The sequence below is a fragment of the Stigmatopora argus genome, chromosome 7 (genome assembly GCF_051989625.1).
Source record: "Stigmatopora argus isolate UIUO_Sarg chromosome 7, RoL_Sarg_1.0, whole genome shotgun sequence".
In the NCBI taxonomy this organism is placed as follows: Eukaryota; Metazoa; Chordata; class Actinopteri; order Syngnathiformes; family Syngnathidae; genus Stigmatopora; species Stigmatopora argus.
In genome coordinates, this window is record NC_135393.1 from 8,916,350 (window position 1) to 8,941,522 (window position 25,173).

The window sequence follows — 25,173 nt, forward strand, 5'->3', positions numbered from 1 at the left end:
TGGCCAGCAGATCATTACCAATTGAGAAAAGTGATTGTTTGCTCTATTTGTGGCCATCTTTTCTCATTTTATAAAGTTCCCTCTGCTGCTGACTTGGTTTTTCTTCACACTATGCAGAATCTTTAAAAATATTACAAATACGAATATCTGAGTTTGTCGGAGACCTCATTTAAAATAAATAAATAAAGGAATCATGAAAATTTGTGACAATTGTACCTACCTCTCATCTGATCTACGAGAAAAACCTGTAAAATGGCCTGAATTGTACCATTATATAAAATGCGTCTGTATATATGTGCATATGTATATGCATGTGTATGTGTGTATATATGTATATATGTGTGTGTATGTGTTTATGTATGTGTATGTGTGTATGTATATATATATGTAGATATGCATGTATATGTATATATGTATGTATGTGTATGTATATGTATGTATATATATGTATATATGTGTATGTATATGTATGTGTATATATATGTGTATATGTATGTATATGTATGTGTATGTATATATATGTATATATGTATGTGTATATATGTGTGTATACATGTATGTATATATGTGTGTATACATGTATGTATATATGTGTATATATGTGTGTATACATGTGTGTGTGTGTATATACGTGTGTGTGTGTGTGTGTGTGTGTGTATATGTGTGTGTATATGTGTGTGTATATGTGTGTGTGTATATGTGTGTGTATATATATATGTGTATATATGTATATATATATATATATATATATATATATATATATATATATATATATATATATATATATATATATATATATATATATATATCCAACATAATTTTGCTCATTTAAACCACTCGATGATGTCCAATTCTTTGGATCTCCTCTTATTTTACAATGCAATCCTGTTTATTTTACCATGATCCTTCGTGGTGAATTAACCTTCTTTAAATACGTCCCAGTGGCAGTCTCATATTGATCACCAACTCATGGGGAGTGCGTTCAATATGCCGCGGTACCACCCTGCTGCTTCAGTGTCAGTGTCATTGGGTAGCTGCTCATTAAAAGAGAAAAGATGGTTCCATAAGATGCCTTGTTAGACCTCTCTTCAACATTTGATCTGGGCAGGGGGAGTGTAATCTCTTCTGCCAGGTGGCAGCTTGGCTGGGTGCTTTCGGTTTGTCCGTGCACAAGAAGTGATTAAATGGGGATGCACCCATTGACTAGAACAGGTGATATGCTTACTAGATGTGGCCTCTGGTTAAACTGGCTGGCAATGAAAATGCTCCGGGTGCACATGCTCTATATGTTGGCAGGCGTTTTCTTGCTGGGGAAATCTTCACTGATGATGCAAATATAGAATAGAACAAATAACACTTGAAACGTTAATGTATTGGGGCTGAAAGGAAAAAAAAACTGAAAACTTCAATGGCATGGCAAATCATTGAATAATTGTATTTGCAGTTTACATAAGTGCCATGCACTGCCACTGGATGGCTAATTGTTCACTCGCCTGACTTCGGTGAGGCAAGTGTGGGATCGATTCCCACTTGGTGACGGCATGATTGTGAGTGCGAATGGTTGTCTGTCTCTCGGTCCTGCGGCTGACTGGCGACCAGTCTTGGGTGTATGCCATCTTGAGCCAAAAGTCAGCTTGGGATACTCTATACATTTATAGAGTATATCACATGAAATAAGGTTACTACTATTCCAAGTTGCATCAGAAACCTAATAACTTTTAATTTGCAATTATCGTTATTTCACACAGTACACACTTGTTGGAAAGTTTAGCATCAATACTTTGTCTTCTTTTCATAAAATGAGTGCACGGTCTTTTATCAAGAACCCTTGAGAGTTTTGACTCCTGCAGTTAAGCACCCTTGCAAAATGATTCCAAAAACCACCATTTGAAAATGATTACTTTAAATGAATATGAAAAGATGATCACAAGAGAAAATAACATCTGAGTAATCCAATAGGACACATTCATGTTTTGAAGTTTCCTGCCCATGAACTCTTGATTGTATTATAGAAAAGTACTCGAATGTGGTGAATGTATTTATAGAGAAAGAAAACACCTCACATTTGATTTGAGTTCAAATCCATTATACGACAAGACTGCTAGTAGCAAAAGAGCTTATTAGCACTTCAGAGGTTATTCAAGAGCCAAATCAAAGCCCTTTCCCCACAGCTAGTTCAAATATTTGTGAACATTTATTGAACATTATTAATATAATGCTCCACTCTCCTGTAATTGCAGGATTGCAGCACCCAGGGTTAGGGCCTCCCATGGATGTTTAGCGTCATAGTTGAACTCGCCATGTGAAGTGGTCCCGGTGATTAGCCCCTGTTAGTGTCGGGTCTCATCTACCTCTTCGCGTTCTGCCCATTGCATTAGTCTAATGGGCCAGGAAATACAGATAATGACTTGCCGTGGAGATTAGCATCTGCCATTGCACCCTCCCAATTGTGTACACGCTTCATGCTGTGTCCATGGACATGTGCACACAAAGTCCATTAGCTTCTTATTGCAGACACACTGAAAACTATAAATATGCCCAATCGCTTCTATGCTTCGAATAAGGGAAAGCAAAAATTGGATTTTGTTCAAACTTCTTTGGTCATTTTGACTCTAACATGAAACCTTTTGTCTAATTTTTAATCTTCAACCTTTTAATCTTGAAACTCATTATACTCACTTGGAACAAAAGATTGGAGCACCTAAACAATGTATCTGTATGAGTCCATAAATCAGACCTGATGTCAAATTTGTAAGCTTAGTCCCTTTCATTCCATTTGCCCTAATATAAAACTCGTATTCGGAGCCCTAAATTAAGTTTGAAAATATCATTACAATTTTTAGTCTTTAGATTGAAGCCTTATGTTGAATTCCAAATTCATGATTCATTCCTAATTAGAAACATTACGTCTCAAGCAACCCTATTCGAAACTTGAAACATTACCTGAACAATCATACATTTAATTGGAAAAATTAAAACCTAAACCCCTTGTGAAAGAAAATACCATATCGAGTAATGGAACCCTTAGTTGAGTCGGTTAGTGCCATTGACACGGATTTGGTCATGATCGAGCTCAGCCAGTTTAAATGGACTGGACACATTTCCCTTTCAATGGACGCCAATAAATTAAAACAATATTCTTAATATTACAAAACGGGGAGATCTGGCCATAACCAAACCTTAATTTTAAACCATAACTATTTTTTGAAAACCCAACCACCCTAACTCTTGTATCAAAACCTTTATGTAGTACTTTTATGGTGAATGAAAATAGAGCTTCCCTGTAATTTCACCTTGAATGACTGATGTATGAATCTCCGAATGACATTCATTTCCCATACGCAGTAGCTACAATTCAGATTTATTGTTCTGACAATATTTTATTTCAACGACATAAACAGTGTAGAGAGGGGAATCTGAGAGAAATGCACAGAGAACAGCGATTGTTCCATAGCCCAATTAAAAATTTTGAACTTAAACAATCCACAACATACCACGATACGTGTTTATTGTGCAATTCAACACATTCTGTGTTGACCCATTTTAGTTCATGCACACAACCATGATGTTCCTCTCTAAATCAACAACCCCTCATCCTATACGACTGATGTACTGATCTCAGGGAGAAAAAAATGCTGTTTGTTTATTTGTGTGTGCACGATGGCTCGGAGGAAGCCCAAGGCGTCTGCTGTGATGTTCTCAGAAAGAGGAGGGATGGGTGGGTTGCAATGCAAATGAGCACATCTTTGTGTTTCTCTGCCAAGCCTGCGCGCTTGAGCGTTGACGTCAAGGGTGAGTATCGCATGGATGCACGATGGAAGCAAGCTGCTGTGCGTGTGTATGTGCGTGCTTCGTGTGTGTACATGGACGTCCCCCCCGTCCCCTTGCCTCCCTGCAGGGCAGTGGAGTGGACCAAAGAGAGGAGGTTTTTCCTGCTCAGTCTGAAGTCTAGTCGGCTACAAGGGGGCCTGCCGTGAAAGTGCATGCACGCATCACATGCTGATAGATAGTCACTCATGCTGCAGTGACAGCCAATCTGGCATCTGTGATGATAAAGCCTTCACCTTGGAGCGTGTTTGTATGTGTGTCACCCAAACCTGATCTTGTTCCAACACCCAAATCCCATTTTGTGTCACAGACCAGTAAATGAGGTTATAGCTGTGTATGGCGTGTGCTGTGATTGCGTGTCTGCACCTTTTGAAAGTGGACTGTAAAAGCCTTGAATGTACAGAATAACTGTCATTATCCATCAAGCTCAAAAGAAGTGATCAGAGGGGTCTTGGTGCCTTCGTTTTCTGTAATGAAGCTGCACTCCATTAGTGGCTTCTCTTGACTGCGCTCTTACTGATTCACTTTTCAGATTGAGCTTTGCACTTTGCTCTCATCTCCCTTTCTTTCTATCCCATTCCCCCCCTCTAAATTATACGCGTACCGTTGGAGAGAATAGGCTAACACACTGGGGCTGCCAGGATGAACACAATCCTTTCAGGGATTGCTGCTTGACCTGTGGTTTGTCTGTACTTTGGAACCATGATTTTTTTTTTCTACTGCTGAATATTTGCACGCAAGATTTTGAGTTTACAATGGAGCTTCAAATAGGACTCCACTGCTTGAGTGAAGTAGGAAAAAGAACTCCCAGCATTTATATACAAATGCATTATGTGTAAAAATGTTCATATTTTATAATAGTTGTTGTTTTTGGGGGTGCAACCTGTACTCCGGTGCGACTTATTTAGGGAATTTTTAACAAATTATTTATAATTTCATGTTATCTTTACCCTAAACAGCAAAAGTGTTGTTATTGTAGCATCTGTAAAAAAGCATAAAACGGCCCGTATTAAAACAGCCAAATATTACGAACGCCTACCGTAAATGAATTCAATGTGAAAAGGAAAGCGATTGTGTTTCTTTCACGGCACTTTTTACATTCTTGTTGGTAGATATTGTCACCAATATTTCAGTGAGGGCTTGGCACTTCTATATACAGTAAAAAAAAAAGAATGGATGGGCAATAACAGAATTCCACACAAGGAGAAAAGAAGCCCAAATATGGGCCAATTTGATCCCGGATCCACTGACTGTGAATCAGCTATATGAACCACTTTTTCACCATGCTGTTGGTACAAATAAGGTGTAATTAAAGATTGTTCGTGGGGTGTATATGACCTTTTCGGGGTAATCATTTATCGGGTAGTCATTTTCCGTCTCATTATCTTGCGCTATCACTCTCCATCTTTAAGTTTTTATCTTGTGTATGTATTTGAGTTCAATGTTGTAATTTTGATAAGCTTTACACTTTACACAGATTTGGAACATATCCAAAGGACATCAGTACACACAAAACATGCAACTAGGGTAAAAAAATATATGTAATTTTGAGGCAAGGTTTCAAATGGAGATGAGGGAGGTTTTATTTTTTTTAGGGGAAAAACAATAATAAAACGGAAATGTGTCATTTTTAGAATTGTGTCTTCCAAAAGGCGGACAAATTATTATTCTTTTTCCCCACAAATGCCCCGCCGGACTGAGTAATGGCTGTTCACCAAAAAACAGACGTATTCTTTCTGCATAATAGTCTTCAAGCTCAAGGATGTGTGCTGGCTCAAATGGCATAATTACTAATGGAAGGGACTTCACGTCATTTGAGCAGAGCAAAAGAATGGCTTTGAAAATACCACATCTCCATTAAATCAAGCTTTCTGTTTCTGCCTTTTTTTAACGCATGATATTTTCACGCTCACCTTTTTGTAGATGAAATGCCAAGGAAACAAAAAGACATCAAGCTGGAATTTTGTATGTAGATGACAGTCATAAAGACCATGATAGATTTTGTGGACCAGATCGGGATGTCTGGGTAGCAGATTGAATTTATTCAATTTTAGTAGAAAAATAAGTGTACGATGTTATTGTAAAAGTTTCAACAAGATGAAGTGGTTTTGGTTTCTGTTAATCTAGAAAGACAGTTGGCCCACGATTGCTTCTTTGTTTGTTTTGGGATTTATTCGACACCAAACTCATTAAAAACATTGCTCAGAGTGCAAAGCAAAAATTGAAGTAGCACTAACATGTCAAACTAAACATTCAACTCTTGTGATCTTGAAAACAATACTATTCACATCTCGGAATTTTTAAAGATCATTTTTGGCAAAGTACCAAGAGAAAATCCACACACGTCCAGATGGAACACACCTAAACAGGATTAAAACTGACCAACCCAATCACTGTATTTTGGACATGACGATTTTAAAGTTTAAAAACCACATCTATCTCCACTCCTTTAAGTATGAAAAAACACTTTGCTGGGGTGTTGAAAATAATCCAAAATGACTGTCGTTTTTCTGATTTTACTGTCTAAGGATTACACATAATTCGAGCAAGTACTTGGAAGCATGCCTACTTTTATTTTTATTTTTATCTCTGAGTAATTAGTGAGATGAAATATGTCTCTTGATATCCGTTATAGCCCGTTTTGTTTTGTCTCCTGAGTGTGATTGCTGCCGCCTTTAATTAAAGCCCGGGCTGTAATTGCTGTCACAAGTGCTGCAAATATGCTGTGTTATTGTGCTGAACCACTGAAAATGACATTAATACAACAAAATGGTTGATTTAGTGGATCTAGTTGTGCGAGAGGAGGGAAAATGTTTTCATATGGGAGAAAAACAAGCCCTTTTTGATGCAACTCAAGTTTGTTTTTTAACTAATTATTGGTGTGATAAAGTACCGCCTCTGAGATTCACTGGGCACCAGTTTAGTACCCACATATTCTGCAAAATACAGTTCAGTTGTCTTGTATGATAAGAGGACCAATAGGAAGAACTGAAAATTGAATTTATTGGGATACAGGAAAACAGTACACTTGTTTACGCAAACAGTTGGGGTAGCACAACGTGTTCGTGGGTTGCATGTCTGCCTCACAGTTGTGAAGTTCTGCATTTGAGCATAAGTTGAGGAAACTTTGGCTTCCTACCATATTTAGAAATATATCCCATCTGTCTTAGCAGATGGAGGACAACCTAGAGTCAATCACCAGCCAATAACAGGGTACATGTAAGCAATAGACCATTAAATTCACACCCATGCATAATTTAGTCTTGGTTGAACTTCAATACCATATTTTTGGAACGTGGGAGGAAACCAATGTGTTTTAAAAGAGAGTTTCTTCCATAGTAAATACACATTTAAAAGAATTTCTACAACACCAACTCAAAAATTAAGAATATTAATTTGTTATTAAAGTTAGTTGCATTTCACCTTTTTGTTAGAGATGAATTATCTGAAAACTATATTTTTACCTATCCGTCACACCTCCTGCTTTGTGTAAAAGGTGCACACTTGCACACTTGCACACACATAGATAATAGACACACACACACATACCCACAAATATGCTCCACATTCCCGTTGAATCACACGGCAATTATCAGGCCATCATAGCGGTGATAAAAAGGCTCCTTAATGCGCCGTGCCTTCAGCGGGGTGCATCCCCTCCCTGTCTGCAATGCCTACCTGCTCCCTAGTCCTTCCCCCCAAGGCCCGACTAGTCGCGCGCATGCCTTAATTGGATTAGCCCTGACAGTAATGCACTGCTGGGGTCCCGGAAGCGCAAACATCACTAATAAATTGCGAGTGAGCGCGAATTAAAGCTTTCTCCATCATTTCCAGGAGATTATGAGTGGCAAAATTAAGTATGTGTGGGAGCTCATTGATGCTATGCTGACCTTGGAGCTATTGGAGTTAGAGCATCACACCCGGACAGAGTAACACAGTAATTAGCCTGTGCACCAGCAGACAGCTTAATAATATTGTCGCTGCTATTAAATAATGAGGATGATAACAGCACTAGTAATTACAACACTCATAATTATAACGGTGTAAATCATGTTCAGATTTTGCAAGTAAAGTGTGTACTAATGTACGCGCGTAAATAACATGAATGTGATTAAGTGTTTAGGATTACATAACAGAGTTTTGAATCATAATTTATGAAACGGTGGGGCTGTTTCTTTCACTTCCAAGCATAAGAGCTTTAGAAATGGTTTGTTTGTTTTTCTTGATTCTGTAGCACAGTTTTACATCACTTTTTGGATGCTAGTGTTAGAAAGGTTTTCATGTCCTGATGGAAGGGGAGATTAATTGCCTTTTGTTTTATGCAAAAGGTATCATATCGTATTTGTATCAAAATGTCTCCGCCCCAGAAAAAGAAATTATACTGTCATTTCAATAACCATAAAATTGGCCGAGAATGAAAAAAAAAAGATAATCCTTGTCACCCTCTTGTGCTATAGTATTTAGCCTTTCGCCAATTCTTCTGAAACTTAAAATAAATAGGTCACATTTTGTTCCAGATTTTTCACTTTTTGCAGCTTGCATCATCATTGGATTTATGGTCCCAACTTAGAATAATAAATGTTACCCATTATTTCATTTTTGTTTGTTTGTGAATTAAGGATAAATTCAGTTCATCTAATTTTTCTAGCTCTGGTTTCCTACCACATCCCAAGACATGCTCTATAGACTTTTAATTGTAATATGAGTGCGGAAGTGAATGTTTGTCAGTCTCCTTGTGCCGTGCGATTGGCTGGCCACCAATTCCTCTGATGCCCGTGGTGGGATGGAATTGGCTCCAGCACCCCTGTGACTAGATTCTAGATCACATTTATTTGCAAACCGAACTAGAAGCCCCAAAGTATATGAAAAGTGTGAGAAAGTACATAGACATGTTCTCAAGCCGATTAGCATTCCAGTACTGTTCTCCCAAGATAGTCCTGCATCTCTTCTTTCCTCCAAACTGCGTTTCCTCATAAAATGATTTTTATTTCGTCGCTTTCTCTTGTCATAAATGATAACGCAATTGTAATATTGCCTGATATTATTCACAATAAAATGCCCCCACTGATGGCACCATGCAGTTCAGTAAATAGCTCTGGTCAAGTTATTTAAAAAAATTAATAATAATAATCTGCTCACACAGAGATATACCGGCAGTTCTGATAATGACGCACGAAAAAAGGAGAAAAAAGTCTTTCCTATTCCAGCAGAGCACCACATGACAGCTTCAGATTGTAATTGCAGTCCCATAATCAAGTCCTCGTGAACTCTGGTATTATTTCAATCAGGTGTTTGGCAATTTCCCTCAGCGGAGGTCAAGGAGCACAATGTTCCTGAGACCATTTTAGCCGCATGCAATTCATTCTACTCCACTCAGACACCTTCTTGTAGAAGTAGTTGACCTTTTCTTGAGCCTTCCCCCCCCCCCCTCGCTTTGCCTTGACCTTTTTGCCAGTCGACGTCCATGCCTTGGCCATTACAGACTGTTTCACCCTCGGGTAATATCTCACATTTGCGGCCCAGTGATTTATTTATTACCTATAGCTTGCTTGCAGGAAACCAGCATAGAACAAAAAAATGCGCAGATGAAGCAAAACTTTGCCCGTTTGATTACCTTTTGCGTAAAACTAATTTGAAAAAGATCAAAACTACAAACTTCATCACAGGAAAACCCCCCTAGAAAACTCAGACCTTTTCTATTCAAATGTAATAATGCTGCAAGAGGATGGGGAAATTCGACAATGACTAGGTTTTTAAGTGGAACGACCTACTAAATAAGTGACTTTTCCAATTTTAGCTCTCTCTACTCTCTTTTCCCCTTTTAATCCGATGATTCACACTTGTGTTTGGATTGACTGACGGGTAGCCTAAGTGGCGTATGATTGAGGTTTATTGCAGCAGATTTGGGAAGCTGTGTTCCTATTTGCCAGAGGCTCGTTTCCTTCCACCGGCCTGCTGCTGAGTGGAATTCATTACCGTGCACACCGTATGTGGCGGCAACTCTCGAACTAGTACAACTACTGTGACCATTCTTCTTCCAAGTCCCCTGGGAACAGTTCAATCCAAGACTTTTCTTTGATGCCAAACAGTGAATTTCTTTTCCTCTTTATCCAAGCTCGGGATGAACTGCCAGGTCTCAAAAACACCTGTGTTAAAATGTGTAAATAAGGAATGTATGGTGGTACCTCTTCTTAAGAATGTCTCTAAATACAAAATATTGAGGTTAGGAAACACATGAATTTGAAAATGTTGATCATTAGATATTAGGTTTATGAAATGCAAAATCTAAATTAAAAAAACATCAAAGATTCCTCGAAACATAAATACAATTAATATATAATTTATTTTATTATGAAAATAAATGGTGGCCCGGTGGTGCGAGAGGTTAGCGCGCTGGCCTCACAGCTCTGGGGTCCTGGGTTCAAATCCAGGTCATATCCATCTGTGGGGAGTTTGCATGTTCTCCACGTGCCTGTGTGGGTTTCTTCCGGGTACTCTGGTTTCCTCCCAAATTCCATAGACATGTATGATAGGCTGATTGGACAGTCTAAATTTCCCCTAGGTATGAGTGTGAGCGTGAATGGTTTTTTTGTCTCCTTGTGTCCTGCGATCGGCTGGCCACCGATTCAGGGTGTCCCCCGCCTCTGGCCCAGAGTCAGCTGGGATAGGCTCCAGCACCCCCCGCGAACCTGATGAGGATAAAGTGGTTCCGGAGATGAGATGAGATGAAAATGAACAAAACCAACACATTGCTGGCCTCCTATTGGCTGTCTTCCAAGACCCCATTGGCCTACCCTTGTTAGGTGTGTTTGTGTCTGTGCTCATCTTAGGGTAGCGTTGTATTCAGACGCAGGTCTCTCGAATGTGAGCAATATCGGCACCAAATGCCCATAAGCCCCAGGATTTGCTCTGTCAGTCAACCAATTACACATAAATGCTCCTTTCTACCAATTATGGAGGTATAATGATCCCAGTGGAATTCCATCAGAATCCCACCACAATTGAATAGACACACAAATCTGCACGTGTTTCTCACATACGCAGTTGCCCTACAACTGTGTCAACTATATTGTATCTGTGTGTGCATATGGGCTAGTGCCCAGTGAGATGGAAAAAAGCCATCTGTCCCAGGCAAACATTTGTGAATCCCAAATGAAGACAAGTGGATGTGCCTGTAAATTCGAACTGAACGAGATTCTGAGTTGAAGTGTGGTGCATTCGTGTGTCTGTCCTAACACCAAAATGTGGTGTGTATATTTACTTAGAACTCTCCTGCACCTTTCTTTTGCTTCCACTGAAAATCCCTCACCATTGCCACCATCACCTTCCAATTACTTCTTCAGTGTAATCCTTTCTTTTCTTCTACTGCTGGCTTTGAAGATGACGCGGTGGGAAGTGGGTCAGCGGAGAGCAATGTCAGCTGTTTGTGCACAGACTGGAAACGTGTGTGTGCGAGTGTGTATGTGGTAAATTTACATTGTGTTTGATGTAAGTATAGCACATGCTGATGTTCATTAAAGTGCTCTCTATCCCCACCCAGGGTCTCACTGATCAGATGCAAATGAAGGCCGTGCCCCTATTAATGATACTTGGCGGCTCACGCCGGTCTTTGCTTTTTCTGCACCCGAAAAATTCCCACATAGACAACTTTGTCTTCTTTTGGGCTGGGGGGTTAAGTTGTATTTAGCCATTGGTCTTTGGTTCTCACGTTTTTTATGTTGTTGTTTTTTGGGGGGCTGATAGAAATTTGAGTGGTTTTACCAACCGTGAAAACCAAGGTACAACCTTCAAACCAGTAAGCGGCAGTTGTGCCCTATATACTACGTGTACTACCAACAATTGAAGGCTGCACAGTTTTACAGTACAGCGAATAAAAAATCAGTCAGGTTGATAATATGAAAGCCAAAAAAAAAGTATTATAGTTTTAGCAGTATTCATGCTCATGCAGCTGTAGGGGTCAAGGCTCGTGTCTTTGAGTGTGTGCCACAAAGTGCCACGACTCCCCCTAGACACAAAGAGACTAATATATGTATATGCCATAGTCTTATGGAAATATAGTCTAGCTCCTTGCTGCCATGCTTCCAGATAATGCATGCTGCTTAAGCCCCGACTGGACCATTATGCATCTACAGGGGAGGTAGGGTCAAGAGACCTCAGAAAGAAATGGGTGTGGGGGTAGGAACTATGGAGACATTAATTCAACTTAGGTCTGGTGAGCCAGTCAAATCCCATGTGCACCTTCCACAATGCAGGCACACATATACACACACACATACACCTATGCATATATTTACCTAAAAAGTCATCTGAATATGTGCGCATACAAATAGGATGGATATGCGCCGTGAAGTGTATGCATGCATGACGACCTCTACATTCAAATGTAAATACACACAGACAGATAGACTTAAGCTTCATTGCCACAACAGTGCAAATGCAATATTATTGTGCAGGTGTCATTGTATTATTTCAAATGTTTGACAGATTGGAGGATTATATCTTTGTTCAAGTACAATACAGGGGAAATTAATGATGACTTTCTTTGTTGTATTTAGTTTAGCTAGGGAATGATTTTTAAAAAAAAGTCCAATTGCATTCAACAACAGTGGGTTATTGTGAATATAACTGCAATGAATTGGGAAAAAATAATAGTGATTTACTTTACTTTATCTAGTCTCTTTAGTTGCGGAATGATTATAAAAATTCTAATTGCATTCAATAGCCTTCGCTTATTGTTATCAACTGAAACTAATCGCATTGTCATTTAAAAGTAGTAAAGTGTATACAGTAGTAAAATACATTTTTAAAATGTTGCGACCTTGCTCTTTATTGGAGTATATGCTGTTCACAATACGAACTCAAATCAAGCAGAAAAAAGGCTTGACTTTTTCTTTGGAGACAGTTCAATTCAGTTCATGGGCCTTCCTCTTTGCAGGTTATGTTAGGATAACCTACGGTCCTTGCAATGAACTCAGGCAAATAAAATAGTTTGTATCATGTTGGCATCTCAATTCCCAAAATATACACTTGTTATTCAGAGAAACTGTACAGAACCTGAAATCCCAACATGCCCCAAACACCAGCCCATCATCACCCCTGGCCGAACACTTTAGGCGAGCGTAGCTGCCATAAGGAGCGAATGTCTCATATCCTCTGCCGCTCTGCACTGCCGCCTCTTAATCAAGTTAGAGGGAAACCGTTTGCTGCTGAGGGTTGCGGGGGAGAAAGATTGGAAGGCTGGGAAGATGCGAGTAAGAGAAATAGGAGTAACGAACATGCACATCTTCAGGAAAAGGGGTTTTAATGAATGTGGAGCATTATTGTATGTCAGCACCTCTGCATTTTCATCCAGTGCACAACTGTAACACCATCGCCCTTCAGAGCACATCACTCTCCTCTCCCTTCATAATCCTCCATAACCTTGTGCTCTCTTTGTCCGTCAACCTCCTCATTCCTCTGCTCTTGAATCTATTTTTCAATACTTTTTTTTCTTTAAAAACAGTGCCATCCTTGTTATTAAGCTCCTTTTTTTCCACAGCTACATAAAATATCTCCATTACGCATTAATTGACATTTTGCATATGCCATTCTAACTCTCCTTCCATTGCCGGCAAGCGTCGCCAAGGCAACAGCGATGGGCCCCCTGTCTGCGCACGACGTGAGGGGGAGGAGGGTTACTCTTCTTCTGCATTGCTTCTTCAAAACACACACACACATGCATAGCAATCCTGTAACCTAACAGGAGTCCTTGCGGCCCGCTTAGGGAATTGGTGATTTGGATCATCAGCAAGGTGGTGTTCAATAAGGGCATTTAAGCTCATTTTAGGAATTAATGAGCATTTTATGATCCCCCACCCTCAGGGCAGAAAAGGCTTTTCTCAAATGGAAATGTGCTCAATGGAGACATACATGGCGGCCTGCATTACATTGCATCCATATGCTTTTGATATATAGAGAGCAATTAGATGATGGGAATCCTGTTGGCTCCCATGGACAGATGCGACAGAATCCTTTTCATCTTGGATTGCTCTGTGCTTCTCTTATTTATCGCATCAATTGACTTCCTTTCTATTTTCTCTTTTTTTCTCTGCTTGACAGTTTTTAATTTGTGTGCGCCACAATTTGCAACACTTGCCTTGACTAAATACGTTGATAATATGGTCACAGTGTGCCCACTTCACAGTGCACATGTCTTCCATTTTTCTTTGTGTTGCAATCATTTCATTCATTCATGGGGGTGCTAGATCCTATCAATGCTGACTAAGGGCAGCAGTTGGGGGAGATTCTTAACTGGTTGTTAAGTATTGTAACCTAGCGGTGTCTCACGTGGGCATTAAATCGATGAATCTTATATTCATTCATCTTCTGAACTGCTTATCGTAATGATGGTGCTGCAGGGATAATGTGAATGCCATCCTGAATTCGCATTGCTTCACAAAATCAGTATCTTGCTCATGTCTGCCAATACATACTTCAAAACTTCTATTTTTTTTCAGGGGTCACCCTAAGGCAGGGTTGTCAGACTCAGGTTGGTTCGTGTGTCGCGTTAACGTCAACTCGATTTCATGTGGGCCGGACCATTTTAGATAAACTTAGATAGACTTTTTATAAATGGATTAAAAGAACTGGATTAAAAGTTTTGTATAGATCTAAAACAATGTTTATTTTTGCTTTTTTAAAATATATTTTTAGATTTTAAAAAATGATTTTTGAACAAAAAACACAGAAAAAATGATTAAAAAAATTACAATTATTGATTTAAAAGGGGGAAAATCAGGAAATTTAATATACACCTATACTCTTCATTTTAATTTGATCCTAAAACAGAAAGTCGGCACTCATTATTTACTTTCCCGGGCCACACAAAATGATGCGGTGGGCCAGATTTGGCCCCCGGGCCGCCACTTTGACACAAGTGCCCTAAGGTAACTGGAGGATGCCATCTGAAGGATGTAATTTTTTTTTTAAATGAAAAATGTCTATCATTGTCACTTAAAGGACATGTTTTAAAGTTTTTAATTACCATAAATAAAACTCACTGCTGATTTTATTGGATTGTTGATGTGTTACCATTTTGGAGGGAGGCTCATTCTTTCATAAAATGGTCCAAAAAAAATTCTTCCATGCATGATAATTTATGTCATCAACATTCATTCACTGTCGGAAAACTAGCTCTTGATGGAAGTGGAATTAAACACACATACAAGCAGATTGTGTGGAGATTAAACTCTACATTGCCTTGCATATTGTCTGAGTGACTACAGGCACAGCATTGATACAATACTGATACTATTTAATAATTAAGTTAACTGGCTCGACCAATTGCTAAATCTTATTTTTCATTATCTTCAAGTCGTTCTGTAATGATCAATCTGTATATTTTATTATTATGTCAGCAGGTAAAAATATGAGGCTAACTTTTATCGCAGTGGATTCTTTGAAAATAAATCCTCCTAAAACTTTATCAAGACAGGCATAAACATGCATTTATGTAGGCCATCAGGATCCTATTGCACATATAGACAAGCAATACTTTAATAGTCTAGATTACCTTTTGGGAATATGTAAACTTCTTTGAATAACTAACCCCCTCCAATCCCCCCAAAATTGATAGATATGGGAACATGACTTATAAAATATGAATCTTTGCATGACAAAAGTGTGAACGTTTTTGCCTTAATCAATGACAAAATTGTTTGTTTACCACGCACATTTTTTGTTCTCCCTCCTAATGATGTGCTTAGCATTGATGTGAGCCAGCCAGCCAGAGTTGAAATTATGCCAAATGTGAACGCAGACACACCAGAAGGAGGATAAAGCTCAATGCTTACTGTATGCTCTAAACATGTAACGGGATGTGCGCATATGGGAGTCAAATAATGAGGATGCTGGCATTGTATTTCAATTCTTTGAGGGGTTTTTTTACATTACTTTTTTTGTTCCTCCTGTTTTAGACGTATGAAATACAGTTCCATTCTGTTTTTGTTTTCTCATTGGAACAGGTACCTAATAATTTATTTGCAATATGATGCACTACATTTTATAGGAATGAGGAAATTAGCTCATAATTTTGCATTTTATGGAGGTCTGGACCAATCAAACCAAAGGTCTGGCAGGTGGGAATATCTATGTAAACAAGATTTACTTTTCATCCAATCTTATGTCGAATGTCACAATTTTATATTTAATAGCATTAATAAATAATTTTTGCTATTGTGGTACCATCGCAGATGCTATTAACAACTATCATTGTAGTAGACAGGATCGGATTTAGTGTCTTTGGCCAGGTAGACCTACTATACTATAAAAAAACAATGGGACTGTCATTATTGCCTCCTCATAAAATGAAGTTACAAGGCTTTTGCCTCCAGTCCTTATTGCAAGCAGTCGGATAATATCACAATAATAATAATAATAATAATCGGACATAGGCCATGTCGTCATTACCACAACACAAAAAAGCCTACTTGTCATCACACGCAGAAACTGCGTGTGACGAAATTGATGGTGCTTCTCCATAAGCTACGTTTAATCGGCACAAGACCTAAATAAGTGTAAGTTACGGACTTGTAATTTGTCATTCCGCTGTTGTGAATACAGGTCGCTTACCTCTCGATTACCGCACACTGTCTGCCACTTACCTTCCTTCAAGTCAGCTAGGAGGCGGCAGATCACCAACCAAACATCTAATCATATGCCGCAGAAGGGAATGTGTGTATGTTAGCGCGAGTTTAGATGTCTGATGGATGTGGGGAAAAAACTGTCCTTAAGCCTATTTGTCCGAGCTTTGTGGGACCTATAGCGTCTGCCAGAGGGCAGCAGCTGGAACAGATTGTGACCAGGGTGGTAAGGGTCCCCTATGATGTGCTTGGCTCTGCTGAGGTAACGCGGGCTGGCAATGTCTTCAAGTGAGGGCAGAGAGCAGCCGACAATCCTCTGGGCAGTGTTAATCACTTTCTGCATGGCCTTTTTGTCTGCCGCCGTGCTTCCAGCGTACCACACTGTGATGCCGTACGCCAGGATGCTCTCTACAGTGTACTGGTATTCTGAATTGCTGAATTGTCAAGCAACATAAGAGGTTTAATTGTTCCACCAAAACTTTTGTCCATATCTCCATGTCTTCATCATCTCATTTTTATTATGTCACCTAGCACACACCATTTGAGGTGGAGCTGATGAAATAGACAATCAAGGGCATTCGGAAAACAGCACCTTGTAAACGCAGAGATGCTAAATTGAAGAGCACTGCAATTTCCGTCATGGGTGGGAATTAATACCACAAGCGGGAGTGATCCCAGCCTGTGATTATAGTCGGGATGTATGAGATATGCTTGGGTGCTCATAGTACATGCACATGTTTTATTAGACTTATCACACATGCAGACACACGGGCTTGGCTGTTAAAAATACATCTTTTTACCCTTAAAGATGTGACAAAAGCTGCAATGGGGGACTTGACTTTAAACAACCCTTTGTTTGCGAATCAATTTGTTTTACATTAAACTCAGTTGTTCTCTGGTGGGTGCTATTAAAGTTCAAATCATAAGAGGCTAGGTATTCACTGTAAAGTAAATGATACTGTAGCTATAAAATATCCGAGCAAAATTTTCCGTTGAAATATGCTTACAAAATTACCTGAAATTGTTCATTTTTGTATTCAGTTTCAGCAGCTGCGGGAAGGTTTTAAAATAATAATTTTAAACTTTAGATTGTCAGCCATGTTCTTCTCTCCCTCAGGAGTCGCCTCAGTTATTTCAATTAAGTTGTCACCCTTTAATCAGGCAGCTTCAGGTAATGTTTTATAGTGTTGAGCCAACATCAACCATGGCTGAACCCCAAACACCACCGGAATTCTTTTCAATCATCTCCGACGTAGCCAGGGACCAAGACAAACCCTCGGCACAGTCAAACTCACATTCACACCTCTCCTCAAACACCACCTCCCCCCCTTTTCCTAGCCTCTCGTGTCCCCTCACTTTAATTAGCTCCAGATTAAATTAAAAGCTATATGTTGGCGTTAATTGATTTATCTTGCAGGGTCTATAATTACAGGTTCTCAATGGAGAGATAGACTCCCCCCTCCAGCCTCAATCTCTTTGTCTTTTTGTGTGCGTGCTTGATCGCCACCGTAAGCATAATAAGCATTGTTCGAGCCAGTCAGAGGTTAGCAGCGCAGACGGCGCTCGACCAGCTGATGCAAATCGTCAGTTTCTCTCGCCACACAATTACAGCTTTATTAGATGTAATTATTTTGTTAGAGTGTCTCAATTTGTCCTTGTTGTGGGCCATTTAAGCCATTACACAGTGTACATGCTCATCCATACTTGACCTGCTTTGTTATGTGTGACACACTCATTCAGTTATTATTGTGCCGTGTTGTCTTTGTGGCAAGAACAGGGTTGACAGTCTGGCTGAGAAGTACAATCAAAGTACACACAAATCAAGGCTAATATTGGTGGGAAGCAAATATACAATATTCATACTAATACTACGACAGATGTCAAAAGCGGGCCGTAAAATGTGTCCCATCGGCCACAACGGGCCCCTGGGCCGCGTGTTTGAGACCAATATTCTAGACAAATGTGACTCAAATGTTTGAGGAAAAAAAATCATCATTTGTGCATTAATAAGTGGAAACCGATGCTGCTGTTTTGTCTTCCCTCCATCTCTTTTCAAACCATCCATGCGCAACCTGATGCAGTGTCAGTTGTCTGTCCACTGTGATGTGACAGTCTAGCCGGGCAAGCTGTATGAAATCAGTCCACTGGGGAAAGTGAGCATGTGTCAAGCAGGGTCAGACATCAGGGTTACTGTGGTGGCAAATGTGAATTTGAAAAAAAAGAAAAGAATTTAACATAGTGAGTGAGAGGGAAGAGAACAAAAAGGGTAATAGGTAGAAGAACTCATGAGGAGGATAAGCTTGAGGAAGATGGATGGCGGCTATGAGATGAAAAGAGACATGGCTCATCTGCTTTTGCTCTTTGGCTGCTGCGAAATTGCAGGATTTCCTAGATCGGCCAAGTGTGGAAGTGATTTTTTCCATTGCCAGTCTTGGTAACTACCCTCCCTCCATCCATTCACCTCTGTAGTGCACATTTTCCTTTGCCGTCTTTGTTCCCCTGACATCTTCGCTGTCACATAGCCATGGATTAACTTTGTATTGTAGATCAGATTACGATCCTTTATTCTCTTTGTGGCTTCTACAGTACATATTGCGCCAGTATTCGTGATTTTAGAGGATCTTTTGGATATTAGTACATGGTTATCATTCAAGAGACATGAAATATGCCTCAAGTAGTGAATTGTATCTACTCTTATCGCCCAATGCCATAAACCATGTAATGTATTTTATGAATTGACCGATGCTAATGCTCTGTACATCAAATCTTTACTATAGTCTTGTTCTACTAGTTACATATATACCACAACACAAATTGGATTAGAATGTTGAATGCAGAACACAATCTGTACAAAAAAATGGATGCAACTGTGAAATCAATGGAGTTGTCAACTAATTCCATTCAAATGTGGGCATTTTCCACTTTGAAATATAGTCTAAATCAATACAGTTAGCTGACAACTTTATTGGTTTCACCGATGCATGCAGTTGTCGTATAGATTATCCCTGCATGTGGGACAAGGTCTTCTCAGTACTAGGCTTTTATTTGCTGTTACATCCCCACTGAAGTGAACACCATTCTCTGTGAAATCCATCAGATAAGCTACATTAGGAGATGGAGTCTGGCTAATAAAAGGCTCACGAAAATGCACCACTTTTGCCAGCCCCTGATCGCTTTAGACCACAGTGGTTGCAAGCTCAGAGATCCTCTCTTAATGCTCAAGAAGACTTGTCTTACAAATATCATTTGACATGATTGCTGAAAATCTTTTTCTGAATGTGTAAGCCTGAAGAGTGACAGTGGTTCCCAAAATTGAGACCATAAAGGCCCAGCTATTTTACTTTATACGAAATAGGCCAAAATGTAATTATTAAACTTTTTTACACCCACATAACACAAAAGAAAAGGAAAAATATTATCAAAAACAGACTGACATCCAGATTAATGTAATTCAATTTTTTTCTCAAAAGTAAAGTACTAATCTATTAAAAGTTTGCCGTTGAAGAACGGCCTGTTCATGACAGTCAATCGCTGTAGCTGATGGCATGAGTTCTTCATATTTTGCCTTTAAAAGTAAGTGAACCTCACATTGACTGGATGCGATACTTAAGAAGATAGGTAGGTCAATATTAGTCTGGCTTTGAAACATCGAAGCAAGCAGACAGCGTTCATGCAGTAAATTACTTTTTTGGCTCATGTTAACATTTTATTCACAGCTTAGAGTTTTTCATTCTTTTCAAATTCAGAATGAACTCGTTAAACTTGATAAAATGTAAAAGTCGGCATGTTATTTTCCAAACACAAATTATTCTGACAATAAATTCCCAAGTGGCAAAGAAATAGTCACCATTTTATTTTGAGTCAACTTTTCCATTGATATTGTGCTCTCTCTCTCTCAGGCTTTGGAATGACCGATGATGGGCACTCTCACACACAATGTGTTCCGCCCCATCATTTGTTAAGTGATTTATGATTAATTGCACATTATTAACTAAACTGAGATTGTTCTCCAGATACACGGCCGTCTATAATCTCAGATTTGTTTCTTAATGGACCCTCTAGTCATAATGTTCCTTTCTACTCTGATCCCTCCTTAATGGTATTCCTGACTTTGAGAAAATTCCAAAGATTAATTATTTTGGACAGTTGAATATAATCAGGATGTTCAAGGGTAAAAACACATTTTTAAGAAATGGTGGCCCTTTTAACAAGACAATCAAGAATTGAGATTTGAATCCAGCACTTTTATGGAATGAGTTTCCTCATTTCAGTTATTTAAAGCCTAACCAGTGTGACTACAAACACATAACGCAAATGTCTGCTCGTGTAGACCTCATTGTGTTTACCTATTAACAGAGAAGGCTAACTCCTGCCTGGAGTCATCAGGACGCCATGGTTTAGCAACCGTGCTTTGGCCGAGTATATCTACCACGTTAAAATTCATCTAACTCGTAGCGGCCGGCCTTAGTAATAATGCTGTGTTGACATTAGCCCAGGTGGCAAACGTGTAAGCCTGGCATCACCACAATCTAATTGTAACTGCTATTGTCGTATAATTAATGTGTAATTAGAACGCGTGTTTCAGTAGTGCTCGGGTCGTTAAGAGCAGAACACAGACGCGTTGATTGAACAAATGTTATCTTAGCAGATGTAAATCAAGGTGTCATTAGATGAGGTGGTGTCTGTGCGACAGAGCATGGAGCCAATGCAGGCAGTGCAATTACTTTTTTTTTTAAACTTCCAAACAAAATACAGTGAAAAATACAGAAACCACAAAGTTCCATCACCAGTGAACTATTTTAGAGCATGCCCACGGGCTACTCATATGTCTGCATTACACTGGAAATTAAATAATTTCAGAAAAAGCTTTTTTCACCTTCTGAATTGCTCAAATTGATTAACAACTCTGTATATCCATTTTAATGTGCTTTTACCCTCCAGTGGGAATATTTTTTTTAAATGCCCATCGCATGCGAACATAAATTGGAACGGCCAACCATTCACCCTCAAATTCATACCTAGGTGCAAATTAGTGTTCAACCAGCCTACCCTGCATGTTTTTGGGAGGAAACCGGAGTACCCAGATGAATCCCACACAACCCCGGGGAGAACATGCAAACTCCACAGAGTTGTGACCCACCTGGGATCGAATCCTCGATCCCTGAACTGTGAGGCCGACGCGCTAACCGCTGGCCCAATGGGCCGCCTTTCCCCAAACATGTATAATAAAATACATTTTGGTGCAGCTGAGTTGGTCTGGGTGTTTTTTAACCCCAGAGCTTTCCCAATGTAAGCTTGGTCCAGCTAATTGTTTACAGAAACTCTTTTGCATGCACCGTCAGATATCAGCCAGTGGAGGAAGGACACAAAGATTAGTGTGTAAGTGTGACGTGTGTGTGCGTGGAGGGAGGGCACACATCACGCAGATAGGTGCATTGAAAAAAAGGGAGCATGCAGGAAGAGGTAGAAATGAGCACAGGCGTGAAATTGGCACCATACCCACCACCACCCACAGCCCCTGTTCCCATCACAACCCCCTCAACCACCACTTTCACATCCTCTCTGCTTGGTTCCATACAGCCAATCACCCTGCTTGCTCTGACTATATAGCCATTCTTGTGTGGCTACCCTGGCGAACAAAGTGTGGCACTTGTACCTGTGCTTGTCATGCCAATGTGTTGCATTGTCCCTTCACTCATTTTCACATCATTAACACACACACACACACTAACACACACGCATCACCCAGCCATTTCTATTCCTTGTATAGAGTGGTCATAACTCATCTTAATTGTGTTTTGTAGGTGGGTCTCAAGCACAATGTGCATGCATGATGAAATGTAGCCAGTAAGTGGAGTGAGGGCAAGACACGAGATGGAGGTAAGCAGTCAACCTATTGGTCCCGCCACAAAACACACATTAAGCATTTATGGTATATTCAAACTCACCCTTGGCTCACATAAAATACACTCATTAAAATACACACAAGTAATAGGAATGGCCCTCAAATAAAGTAATTAAACATTCACAGTTGCTATAAATACATAATTACATTGGCTGCCTGTATATATGCGCACGCTAAATGAGAATGTGTACGTATTAGAAATAACTCGGCATCTGATGCAGGGTGACCAAAGCCACTACCATTTTATTTGGAAATAAGATGTTTTTTTAAAAGCATTTTATCATTCATTTCTGTCCATTCTTGTCTTGAATAGGCTTAGTTCATTGTGTGGCAAGTCCAAATATATTTAAGCGGAAACTGTTGGTGCTAATAATAAAATTTTGTCATTCAAATCTTTGAATAGTTGCTGTAACAACAGCATTCATGGAATTCTATTTCTTAAAGCTGTGCAGGAGTACCTACTGTGTTGATTCTACAGTCACGCTGTTAATAGTACCACCTTTGCTCCTTGCATGCATGTCCTGTATAATGATGATTTCCGACTCCTGAACAAATACAGTCACACGCTTGAAATACAGTATGTCTATAAACGTGCACTCACACAAGCTGGTGTGCCTCTCCCTGTACAGCTTTGTTAATCAGTGTCGTAGTAAATTAGGGGCCTAGGGGGTAATAGTAGGGGCATAATGAGCTCTTATGACTGGTGAAAATGTTTTCATGTTGACGAGATTGGTGGATAATTAAAGGAGGGACATGAGCTCTGCTGACCATCTGAATCCTCTTTTCAAACTTGAGTAAGGGCTTTCAAAGGTAATAAACTGTGGAGAGAGGGGAATTGAGCAAAAACAAATGTAGGAAGACATACAAATGACTTGGTTGGAGTGTAATAGCTGTGCACAATGTCATTCAGCAAGGTTATGGATAAGTCCTGCCAATAATATGGAGGGATGTGTTGATAGTGAAGCTCCACTAATTACATTTTTCTTTTCTTATCTGTGAGCTTCTTTTAACCTTCTTTTAATGTTTTGGTCTGATTTTCAGTTCACTCATTAAGCTGAACCTTTTCATTATCTTGTGTTGATGCTTTTCCTTCCCAGAATCATTGTAGAACTTAACTTAAGATGATTTTTTACTAGATGAGATCAAAATGTAATGGAAAGGACTAAACTGATTGGAAACCAAGGGAGAATATGACTTAACTCATGATTGTATTTACTACTTGTTTGATTGATTATTTTAATGCCATCTATTATTAATAGGAATAATGAAAAATATGACGATCCATATCCCATCCATTTTCAATGGAGCTTGCACATTATTATCGTGGTTACGCTGAAACATACCCACTATAAGTGAGAGGCAGGGTTTACTATCGCATTGAAATTAATGGAATATTTGGAGTCTTCCATGAACCTAGCATGAATGTTTTATGAGCGATGAAGCTGTAGTGTCTCTAGAAAACCCATGCAAACATGTAGAGTTAATGCAAATTCCACCTTGGGAACTCTAAGGCAGATGTGTTAAACCATTAGAGTCCACCATGTTGCCTCCATTTTTTTAGTACAACAGGAAAGATAGGTTTTTTAATTCTGTCAGGATGCCACGAACCAAATTTCAGATTAAACAAAAAAAAGCTGTAGCTGTCAAACTATTTTTATAATGGTTAAATATCTTAGAATGTTGTGTAGTACAAAAAGGCAGCAAATAAGAGTTTCATGGTGATAAGCATAATAATCTTGTGGGGTTATTTTCTAATATAAATAACTCAAAGAAAATTGGATTGTATTCAACCTTCTCTCCGTGTAAGGCTCTGTTGAGTTGATAAAATGACTTTGGCTCAAATAAACCTTTGGCTATCTCTGCAGCTGTCATCCGGATAAACATGTCTGTTAAGGGAGTTCAAATGGCAAACTTGCTTGGAGGCTTTTAAATCTTCAGTAGTTTTCCCATCAGAATAGGGAATTCTAGTAGACTGCAACAAACCCCTTCATTTTCATGTTTTGCTCTGCCTTCTTCAGCTGTGAAAAGACAGAGAATAAATCTAATGGGGTCTTTCGTCTCACCTCCAATTTGGGTTTTACTGCCACCTACCTCTGGTCTCTTTTCTTCTGTACCCGCTGCCACCGTCTCTTTTTCCCCTATGGTGCAAGGTGATGGGGGTGTATGTGTGTGGGGGTTGAGCAGCACGCCTCAGGGATTATACAGCCCTCTCACATGAAAGATTCATGATGCACAACCGTGTGTGTGTGTGGGGGGGGGGGGGGGGGGGGGGGGGGGGGGGGAGGGTATTTCTGTCTGTGTGTGTCAGGCATGGCTGCAAAAGAGAACAGAGACAGGGGAAAAGGAAAAAAGGGGGCATGCTTGGTACAGCATGTGAGACAAATAGGCTAAGCACAGCAGGGTTTACTCTCCAGGTTGTGATTATACTACTACTGGGTTTCTTGCAAACCTCCAACCACCCCCATTGCCCACCACACACCCCAATCTACACAGTCTTGTTTTGGTCAGACAGATTTAAAGAAAATATTACATATGCTGACCAGTTTGATACCTTAGATCAAGGGTGTCAGACTCGGGTTGGTTCGCGGGCCGCATTAACGTCAACTCGATTTCATGTGGGCCGGACCATTTTAGATAATATTTAGATTTTTTTTAAAGAAATGGATTAAAAGAACTGGATTAACCAAACAACTCTCACATTTTTTCTACATTTTCCATAGTGGATTAATTTTTTATAGATCTAAAACTATGTTAATTTTAGCTTTTTTTATATCTTTTTAGATTTTACAAAATGATTTTTGAACTAAAAACACAGAAAAA

At 39.5% G+C, this 25,173-nt stretch overlaps 1 protein-coding gene across 1 annotated transcript in view; it reads left to right on the plus strand.

Moving 5' to 3' along the window:
• tnrc6c2 (trinucleotide repeat containing adaptor 6C2) overlaps window positions 1–25,173 on the plus strand; it is a 105,330-nt gene that overhangs the window by 33,050 nt on the left and 47,107 nt on the right. The window contains exon 4 of the mRNA XM_077604465.1: window positions 22,253–22,328. The gene's annotated coding sequence lies outside the window, so the exon portion shown is untranslated. The remainder of the gene's footprint in view (window positions 1–22,252; window positions 22,329–25,173) is intronic.